Source organism: Lonchura striata, chromosome 31 (assembly GCF_050655825.1).
Source record: "Lonchura striata isolate lonStrDom1 chromosome 31, ASM5065582v1, whole genome shotgun sequence".
Taxonomy (NCBI): domain Eukaryota; kingdom Metazoa; phylum Chordata; class Aves; order Passeriformes; family Estrildidae; genus Lonchura; species Lonchura striata.
This window is the reverse complement of record NC_140733.1, coordinates 2,873,566-2,882,043: the sequence shown is the minus strand read 5'-3', so window position 1 is coordinate 2,882,043 and position 8,478 is coordinate 2,873,566. Positions and strand designations below refer to the sequence as shown.

General features: G+C 59.5%; 1 long non-coding RNA gene across 1 annotated transcript; it reads left to right on the top strand.

The window, feature by feature from the left end:
* The first annotated feature begins 268 nt into the window (after positions 1-268).
* LOC146764741 (uncharacterized) lies at positions 269-3,991 on the top strand. Its single transcript, XR_014950525.1, has 4 exons — positions 269-446; positions 687-829; positions 1,782-1,918; positions 3,825-3,991. It is a non-coding gene; the product is annotated as an uncharacterized LOC146764741 (long non-coding RNA).
* Positions 3,992-8,478: the final 4,487 nt, after the last annotated feature.

Here is an 8,478-nt window from a genome sequence, read left to right as displayed (position 1 = left end):
CCTCCCGCAGCCCCACGGCACCAGCGCAGCCCTGGAGATCGCGCTGCTGGACAAGGTCTCCTCTGGCTGTGCTGGTGTCATTCAGCTCCTGGAGTGGCTTCAGCTCCCCGACAGCTTTGTGCTGGTGCTGGAGCATCCGGAGCGGTGCCAGGACCTGTCGGGTTTCCTGGCGGAGCGGGGGTTCCTGCCGGAGGAGGAGGTGCGGAGGCTGCTCTGCCAGGTGCTGGAGGCTGCAGCATCCCCCTGATGAACTGTGTCTGTGTTCCACAGGAACCCTGTCCTACAGCCCACCAGAGTGGATCCACCAGCAATGCTACCACGGTGAGGCAGCGACGATCTGATCCCTGGACCTTCTGCTGCACCACCTGGTCATGGGGAAGCACCCGTTCAGGAGGAGCCAGGAGATATCTGGGGGCAGATCTTGTTCCCACGATGGCTCTCTCAAGGTGGATCCTCATCTCTGGCCTTGGGAGCAATACCAGTGCTGGGAGACAGCAGCAGCTCATGGGCATTCTGCTCTGGCAGCTGCTGAGGAGGTGGCACATGTCCTGTTCTCCTGCTCTCCTCCAAACAGAAAATCCATGGGGAAGTTTAGGCCCACCTCTAAGCACACCCAGCATGGCCTGGGTATGGGAAAAGGGGGCAACTTCTCCAAATGACTGGTGATTTCTGGTTTCTCTCCCCAGAGTGCCAGGATGTCATTAATAGGTGTTTGTCCATGCAGCCCTTGGACAGGCCATCCTTAGAAGAGATTTTCCATGATCCATGTTCCTCTGCCCTAGAAGATGGGAGAGATCCACATGCACAGTTGGATCCAGGGGCCTGGCAGGTAACAGCTCCACACATCTCTTGGCACTCAGTAGCAAAGCCAACCAGACAGGTTTTGTCCTGCCTGTAGCTCTGAGCAGGGGTCAGCAGGAGGGAACACAGCTCATGGGCTGGAGCTGAGCTGGAGACCTGGTGTGGCAAGCACTGGTGGCCAACATCCCCCTGGTTTTGCCTGCCATGGTTCATGGATGGCTGGGGCCCTGGGCAGAGCCCTGACAGCCTGGTCTGGCCCAGGGAAGAAGGAGCCCTTGGAGAAGCTGTCCCAGGTGGGGCTGCTGCTGCTGGGGACAGTGAGGACATCAAGGATGACAACCTCTTGCTCCACCTGACCACCGGCAGGCTGAAGATGGTGGACTTTGATTCTGACACCTCCTCCAAAGCCAGGCTCCACAGGGAGTTTGTAGATGAGTCCACACACTGGGGGATGCTCCCAGATTTGGGCATTGCACAGCCTGGCTGGGAAGCAAAGGTTCCCCCTTTGCTGGGGCGGATGCAGCTGATCCTTCAGTCGGCTGCCAGGCTGCTTTTGGAAGGGCTGGGGACATGGGCTGGGGTGGATATGAAATGGGAGTGGGCTCCTGGCCCTGCCAAAAGCCCCCAGCACCCACCGTGCCTCGGGCTGGGGCTGGGCTGGGGCAGCCAGCCTGACACAAACAAACCCCCATGGTGGGAGCAGAGGTGGGACTCCAGACCCTGTGCAGGGGCTGCTTTGCTTTGCAGGCAAGGAAGGACTTGGGCTGCTCCACTGCCCTTGTTTGCTTTGGGATCACCATGGGGGCAGTGCAGGGGAAGGGAGAAAGCCTGGGATTCCCTCCCCCATGGTGGGTTTTTCCCTGGCACGCAGGGGTTGGGCCTTCCTTAGGGCCCTGACAGAGATAAGATTTTTGACCTTTTTTCTTGTTCCCCTTTTTGTCTGTAACCTATTTTCCATAATTTGATGTTTGTCTTTCTAGAGGAAGCGTTTCAGGTGGAGTCCAGTCTGGATCAGGACGTGCTTGGGAGCAGCTGCAGCGTGGATGGGCCGTGCCCTTGGAGAAGGCTGAGGGCATCGTTTGGGAGCAGCTTTTCTTCCAGCGGGGGATGGCGTGAGGTGGGTCCTGTCTGCTGGGGATGGTGGGATCAGAGCTCTGGGGAGATGGCAGCGAGCACAGGAGCGTCCTGCTCTGGGCAGCTGCTGAGGGCTGGAGGTGCCGTGGCCGGCTGCAGGCTGGGCACATGTCCTGCCCTCCTGCTCTGCTCCCAAAGGCAGCAGTGATGGGCAGCTCTGGGCACAGCTCTGGCACGGCCAGCATGGCCTGGGCACCGCGGGTGGCTGGGACAAGGGGACAGGAGCCTTCAGCTGACGGGGCTTTCTGGTTTCTCTCCTTGCAGCTGGGCTCTGCGGGTGCTGAGGCTGCTCTGGGCTCTGCCAGGGCCCTGCTGGAGCTCAGCACGGGGCTGCAATCAGCCAAAGGAGAAATGGGGTGACCTGCAGCACAGACTGGCTTGAGCATTTTAGCAATACAGCTCAAGAAAACATGCAGCCACCCAAAAAATAAACTTGTTCAATAACTTCTGAAATGAAATCAATCTGGGATGACCCCAAAAGACTTTTTGCAGCTTGCTCAAGCAGTAGCTCAGCCCTTCTCTGAACTGTTCTCTCTTCTCCCTGCCTTTTACATCCCAACTGCTTCCTCTTTTCCCCCAGTGAGTTCCCAGCCTATTCCAGTCTCCATCACACTGTTCCCTTCCTTGGTGCCCCTCGCCATGAGGAAGGCCAAGCCCCAGGCTAAGGGACTCATCCTGTCGCTGGCTGAGGAGCAGCAATGTCTCAAGAGGTCTGGTGGGATTTTAGTGTCATTCAGAGCTGCTCTCCAGCCCCCAGCTCTCCTCACTGCTGAGTTCCCGCTCCCTTTTCCTCATCCTTGCAGCAGGATGAGCTCTGTGAATCCCCTGGAGCCTCCCCACTCTTTCCAGCCCACGCACCCACCTCAGTTAGGCTGAAGCTGCAGCTTCTCTGTCCCCTCTGGCACACCAGTGCAGTCCCCTGTGCAGGGAGCCCCAGCCCCAGAGCACAGCACTCAGCAGTGCAGTTGGGGCTGGAGCAGCTGCCCTGCAGCCCTGCCTTGGCTCTTTGTGGCAGGGAATGCTCCCTGTTTGCAGCTGTCCCTGCAGGATGGCCCCAGGGCAGAGCCCAGCCGGGCTCCCACTGCAGCCCCTGAAGCTTGGGGCAGACAGTGGTCCCAGAGCTGAGGTTCACAGGGAGCTCCCGGAGCTGTGCCTCGCACTCTGGTGCCGTGTGTCACCGTGCAGGCTGGCTTGTACGGGGTGAATGTACCAGCCCTGCTTTGACTGACAGGGGCCTGGCCCATCACATCTCTCCCAAGGCTGCAGGCATTGCCCAGGCCAGAATCTGAAGGGGCACAGAGATCAGAGCAGTGAAATCCAGACTGGGTTTTCAAAGGCCCTTTAGAAGGAAGGGCTTGAGAATAAATGTGCTCTGTTTGCCACATAAACATCGGGGTGAGTGGTCTCTTTGGCTCCAACCCACTTTCCTCCCCGAGCCAACGTTACCCTCTCCCTCACACGTCCCCCCTGTGCCTTCCCACTGCCTCGTCCTGTCAGGGCTCCCACAGCCCCTCATCCCTTCATGGCCCCGTCCCCTCAGGGTCTCCCCAGCCCGGCCAGCCTGCCCGGCAGCAGCGCCGCAGCCCCACAGGAGCTCCAGAGGAGCCCCACCAAGAGGCACCTGGGAGCCCTCAGCAATCCAGCCAGGAACACACGGGCAGGAGGACACGGATGGCGCTTCCTGCCTGGGACAGGGCTTGTGGCCATCTCCAGGCACCGCTCTCACAGAGATCCCCACAGCTCCAGCCCCTGCCCGTCTGCTCTGTGGGCAGCACAGAGGCTTCAGCAGAACCACCAAAGGCCAAGGGGCTTCTGGCCATTTTCCCTGCAACCCTGCATGCCTGGGCAGCTTGCTGAGCCCAGGAACCATTTTCTCCCTCTTCCCCTAGGCCCTGCAGAGCCTGGGCAGCAAAAGAAAGAACCTGGGAGTCTGTCTATAGCAACACATCCTATATTTCTACGCTAAAGAAAAACAAAAGAAAGAAAAGAACAATCTTAAAGAAACTAAACAGTCCTGCTGGCTCGGGTGGCCCTGCAGACAGAGCCTCTGGGATCAGCTCTCTGCAGAGCTCCAGCAGCGCAGCCAGCCGAGCCCCGACAGACGAGGCCGTCTCCTCCATGCCTCGCAGAGCCGATCACGCAGGTTGTCAAAGGTGGAATATGGAGCTCTCTCTGCTTCCTGGAGAATGTACGATGTTTGAACTGCCAGGCTTGCGACGGCGTCACTGATGTCATTTTCCATTCCTTCAAGGGCTGAAAGAGAGAGGAACAGAGCCATGGTCAGTTCCCACATCTGAGGGGACCCGAGGGGACTCTGTGCCAGGGCCATCCCAGCCGGCTCTGGCCATGGCCAGCAGGGAGCAGGGACCAGCTGGATCAGCCCAAAGCTGCTGGCCACGAATCCCCCAGGTGCCCTGAAAGCTCTGTGTGCTCTGCCCACGCCAGCCCTGGTCCGCACAGGGAGCAGAGCCCTCCGCAGCCGGAGCAGGGCTCGCAGCTCCCCCGGCAGCCCCCGCTGGCAGCCCGCTGCCCTCACTCACCCTCACAGATGAGCTGGAGCTCTTCCTTCCTCCCCCTCAGGTACCGCCCGGCCGTCCCTGGGAACACAGAGCCTGTCAGGCCCAGCGGCACAGCTCCCTGCCAGCGGCGCCGCCAGCCCTGTGCCCACACGCCCTCCTGGCCCGGCTCGTGGCTCACCCATGAACCTGACGGCCGCCTCTCGCAGGGGCTCCTGTGGGCTCTGCAGGTAGGGCAGGGCCCGGCGCAGGTGCTCGGCCACGCTGCTGCTGTCCTCTGCCAGCTGGAGAGAGCGGCAGGAGGGAAGGGTTGGCCCCGCAGCCCCCCGGGCCGGGGCTCCATGGGCACCCGGCTGGGGCCGCAGGAGCCTGGAGCAGAGCCCGCGCGGCCTCGGGCTGCAGCAGCGGGCAGGGGCACAGCTGCCAGCCCGCACACCGAGCACCGCGCTCAGGGGCTGCTCCAGGCTGGGGCTGCGGCTTCCCGGCCCTCCTTACCAGGATCTCAATGAACTTCCACAGCTTCTCCTTCTTTACAGATTTTTCAAGATCTGTCCTGTTCAGGAATTTGGCCACACAAAGGAGAGTTTCCTGAGAAGCCTGGAGAGCAGTAGAGACACGGAAATTGCCCTACAGCCCAGGATCAGCATCCCTGTGCCAGAGCCAGGAGGAGGATCCAGCCTACTAGGTGCCAGGGTAGGAGGCAGCCAAGCCCTCTCCCAGGGGGACAGCAGCAGCCCGCGAGTCCTCACCTCTGCCACACACTGATTCTCATCATGGCAGTGGAAGAAGAGTGGGAGCAGGCTGTGACACACTTGTGTCATCAGGAGCTTTTTTCCTTCTTCTTCTACAGTAGACAGCAAGGTTCGAAATACAAACATGGAGATCCACTGCACATGCCTGTCATCCTGTGTAACAGGAAGGAAACAAGACCTTGGCATCAGCTGATTCTGGCCCACGTTGGTGCAGGCCTGCATCTCCACAGGGCACCAAGTGTCTGGGCAGCAGCCAGTGGCCATGGCTGAGGGCACAGAGCCTTACGTGTTCAAAGAGTGGCAGGAGCACCTTAGCCAGCTGCAGGGTGATGAGGCTGGGTATTGGGGCGTCATTATCCAGGAACAAATCACTAACTAGAACAATGGCCATCCTGACCACATCACTATCATTTTCCTGCAGGAGCTCCCCGAGGCTTTCGGTCAGGCTCCACATTCTTTTGGCCTGTGCGGAGCAAAGGTGTATGAAAGGCCACCCTGCTGCCACAGTGCCCAGAGGCCAAAGCCCTGTCCCGCAGCACTCGGGCAGCCGAAGTGGGAGGCAGGAGAGCTGGGAGCGGCTGCCCCAGTGCCTGAAGCCCAGCCAAGTTCCAGCGACTGTGTTCCCCAGCCCCACGCTGCCTGCACGGCTTCAGCTGCTGCCCCTCCTTACCAGCGAGGGATTATCCCTGAGCAAGAGGAGGGCCCTCAGAACCTGGCGGCGCATCTCCGTGTGCTCACTCAGCAAGTGTCTCGACAAGAGATCCATGATGCTGTCACTGCATGCGCTCAAGTCCAGGCAATGCAGGACCTGAAAGGCACAGGGCAGTGACAGGGGACCCGGCCGGCAGGAGCCCAGAACCGCACAGGGCGGGGACCAGGCAGCAGCACAGGGCGTGGGCACCGTCCCAGGCAGCTGCGGCTACGAGAGGGCAGAGAGCTGGGAGGCAGTGCCGGCCTTCAGACTCACCCCCACAAGGAATGCCAGGGCAGGGAAGTGCCAGTATGGCATCTCTTTGCGGAGCAACTGAAGGAGACAGTCTGAGATGCTTTTACACAAATCGATGGATTCATTGTGCATCTCCCTGGAAGGCGGAAAATGGCACTAAGATGTGGCAGCAGCTCTCTGGCCTCAGAGAGAAACAGACAACCTTCCCAGGCATCGCCTGAGAAAGTCTGAGAAGATCAGAGGAAAGAATGAAAAAACATTCTTATCTTAACATGCTGCACCTGGTATTGTGAACATCTGAATATGTTACAGAGATTTGTCTACCTAAGCGTGATTTTTTAATTAACTAATGGTGATAATGTTTAGACTTGAAAACCCATTAAATCAATCTATATCATAACTATCTATAAGAACACTGGGTTTCTTAATAATAATTATTATTGATCGGACCTCTGAAATATATGGAGTCAGTGATAATGATTACCCAGCTGGGGGCCTGCTCCTATGACACTAAGACCCTGAGCCGGGGGGGAAGCCCCTTCCAGGACAGACTGATGCAGTTCTTGTCTTTACCCCCCACCCTGCAGGGGGACTTGGGCCCTTTGAGATGTGGCTGCTACTGGGCACCCTCCTCTCCCAGCCTTTCCCAGTCTGCTTGGCCGTCCCTCGTGCCTCTGGCCCACAGCCACAGGGACTGAATGGGATACCCCAGACACAGAGCAGAAATGCCGGGAGCAATGGGGAGAAGGGGGTCTCACCTGGCCAGCAGACCCACGGCATAAATGTGGGTGTCAGCACAGAGCAGCGTGTCCCAACCACGCTTGCGTTCCATTGACAACACCACATCCTCATAATCCATTTGGCACAGCAGGGACTTCAGGGTCCTCACTGCAAACCTGAGTGCAGAGCAAAGCCCGGGTCACACTGGGAGCACTGGCTCCTGCCCTGGCCATGTGGCAGGTACAGAAGGACTGGGATAGAGCACCTGCTGGGGCTGGTGGCAAGGCCGTGTTCTTCCTGGCATCCCTTCCAGAAGGTACCAACCGCCTCTGGCATCTCTTTGGTGCTGGAGAACACTTGGAAGAGCAGATGCACAAATAACTGCGGGAAATGCTCATCCACTATATCTGGGACACAGCGCTCCTGGAGGATCTTCCATATTACCACAGTTGCCTGCAAAGGACAAAGCCCCCCGAGACAGCGCTCAGTGCCGAGGTGTTTGTGTGACAGGGCCCGAGCGTGGCAGGGAGAGGCCCAGAGAGACACAGGGGGAGCAGCGGGCCTGGTGGCCCTGCAGCTGTCCCTAGGCCAGCTTTCAGGCCCTGAGGCAGGGAGATGCAGTGGGGGAAGGAGGATGGAGAGCTGCTGGACAGGTGACCTTGGGGCCAGCAAAGGCCACTGGCAGAAACTCACAGCCAGGACAAAGACACCCGTTTTGTCCCCATCGCAGGTGCACATGCTGTGCTCTGGCCAGCTCCCCAGCACATCCAGGAGTATCTGCTGTGCCAGCTCTGCAGTCCAGGGCGTGCACATGATGGTCTTCCACATGGCCATGGCAGCTCTGTGGGGTTAGAGCTCTGTCTCAGGGGATCTCAGACACAGCACCGTGGCCTGGGCATCTCTAGGGGCCCGGGTTGACCGACGGCTCTGCCTTTGCCCACTGCCCCTCTCCAGCAGCAGCCAGGCAGCCCAGCCCTGTGGGGACAGGCCCCTGTGGGGCAGCGAGGGAGCATGGCAGCAGGATCGGGGGCTGACATGCCAGGGCTGGGAAAGGGAGCAGCCAGAGGGCCCTGGGACTCTCTGTGGGTCAGACACCTGGCACAGGCTGTGCAGGGCGATGGGTTGGGGTGAGCCCTGAGCCCTCTGGGCAGGTGGGCCCCATACCTGTCACAGGATGGGGCCACACGCAGGAGTGTCATTACTGCGTCATTTGGCTGCGCTTCTGTGAGATACAGCAGGGCGTTGTCCAGCCTGTGCTCTGCAGAATCATTGGCCATGAGCCACTGGTGGATGTACCTCACCATGGCAGGCACCTGGAGAAGGCACAGGGAGACTTGGAAAGCTGCCAGAGGGAGCAGTGTTCCCAGGGTCCCCAGAGAAGTGCTTCCCTTCCCACCACAATGTGATGGCCTCAAAGGCTCACAGGGCCCAGCACTGTGGCTTGGGAAGCCGTGTGACTCATGGGGGAATTGAAGCCTGGCCACAGCTGCCTACTTGCTCTGCTCTGGAAACACCCCTCTGCACAAGCAAATCCAGCAGGGCAGCACTGGTCTCATGTCCGAGGAGCTCTGAGTAGGCTCTGAGCCCAGGGCCCATGGCGCCGGTCTCT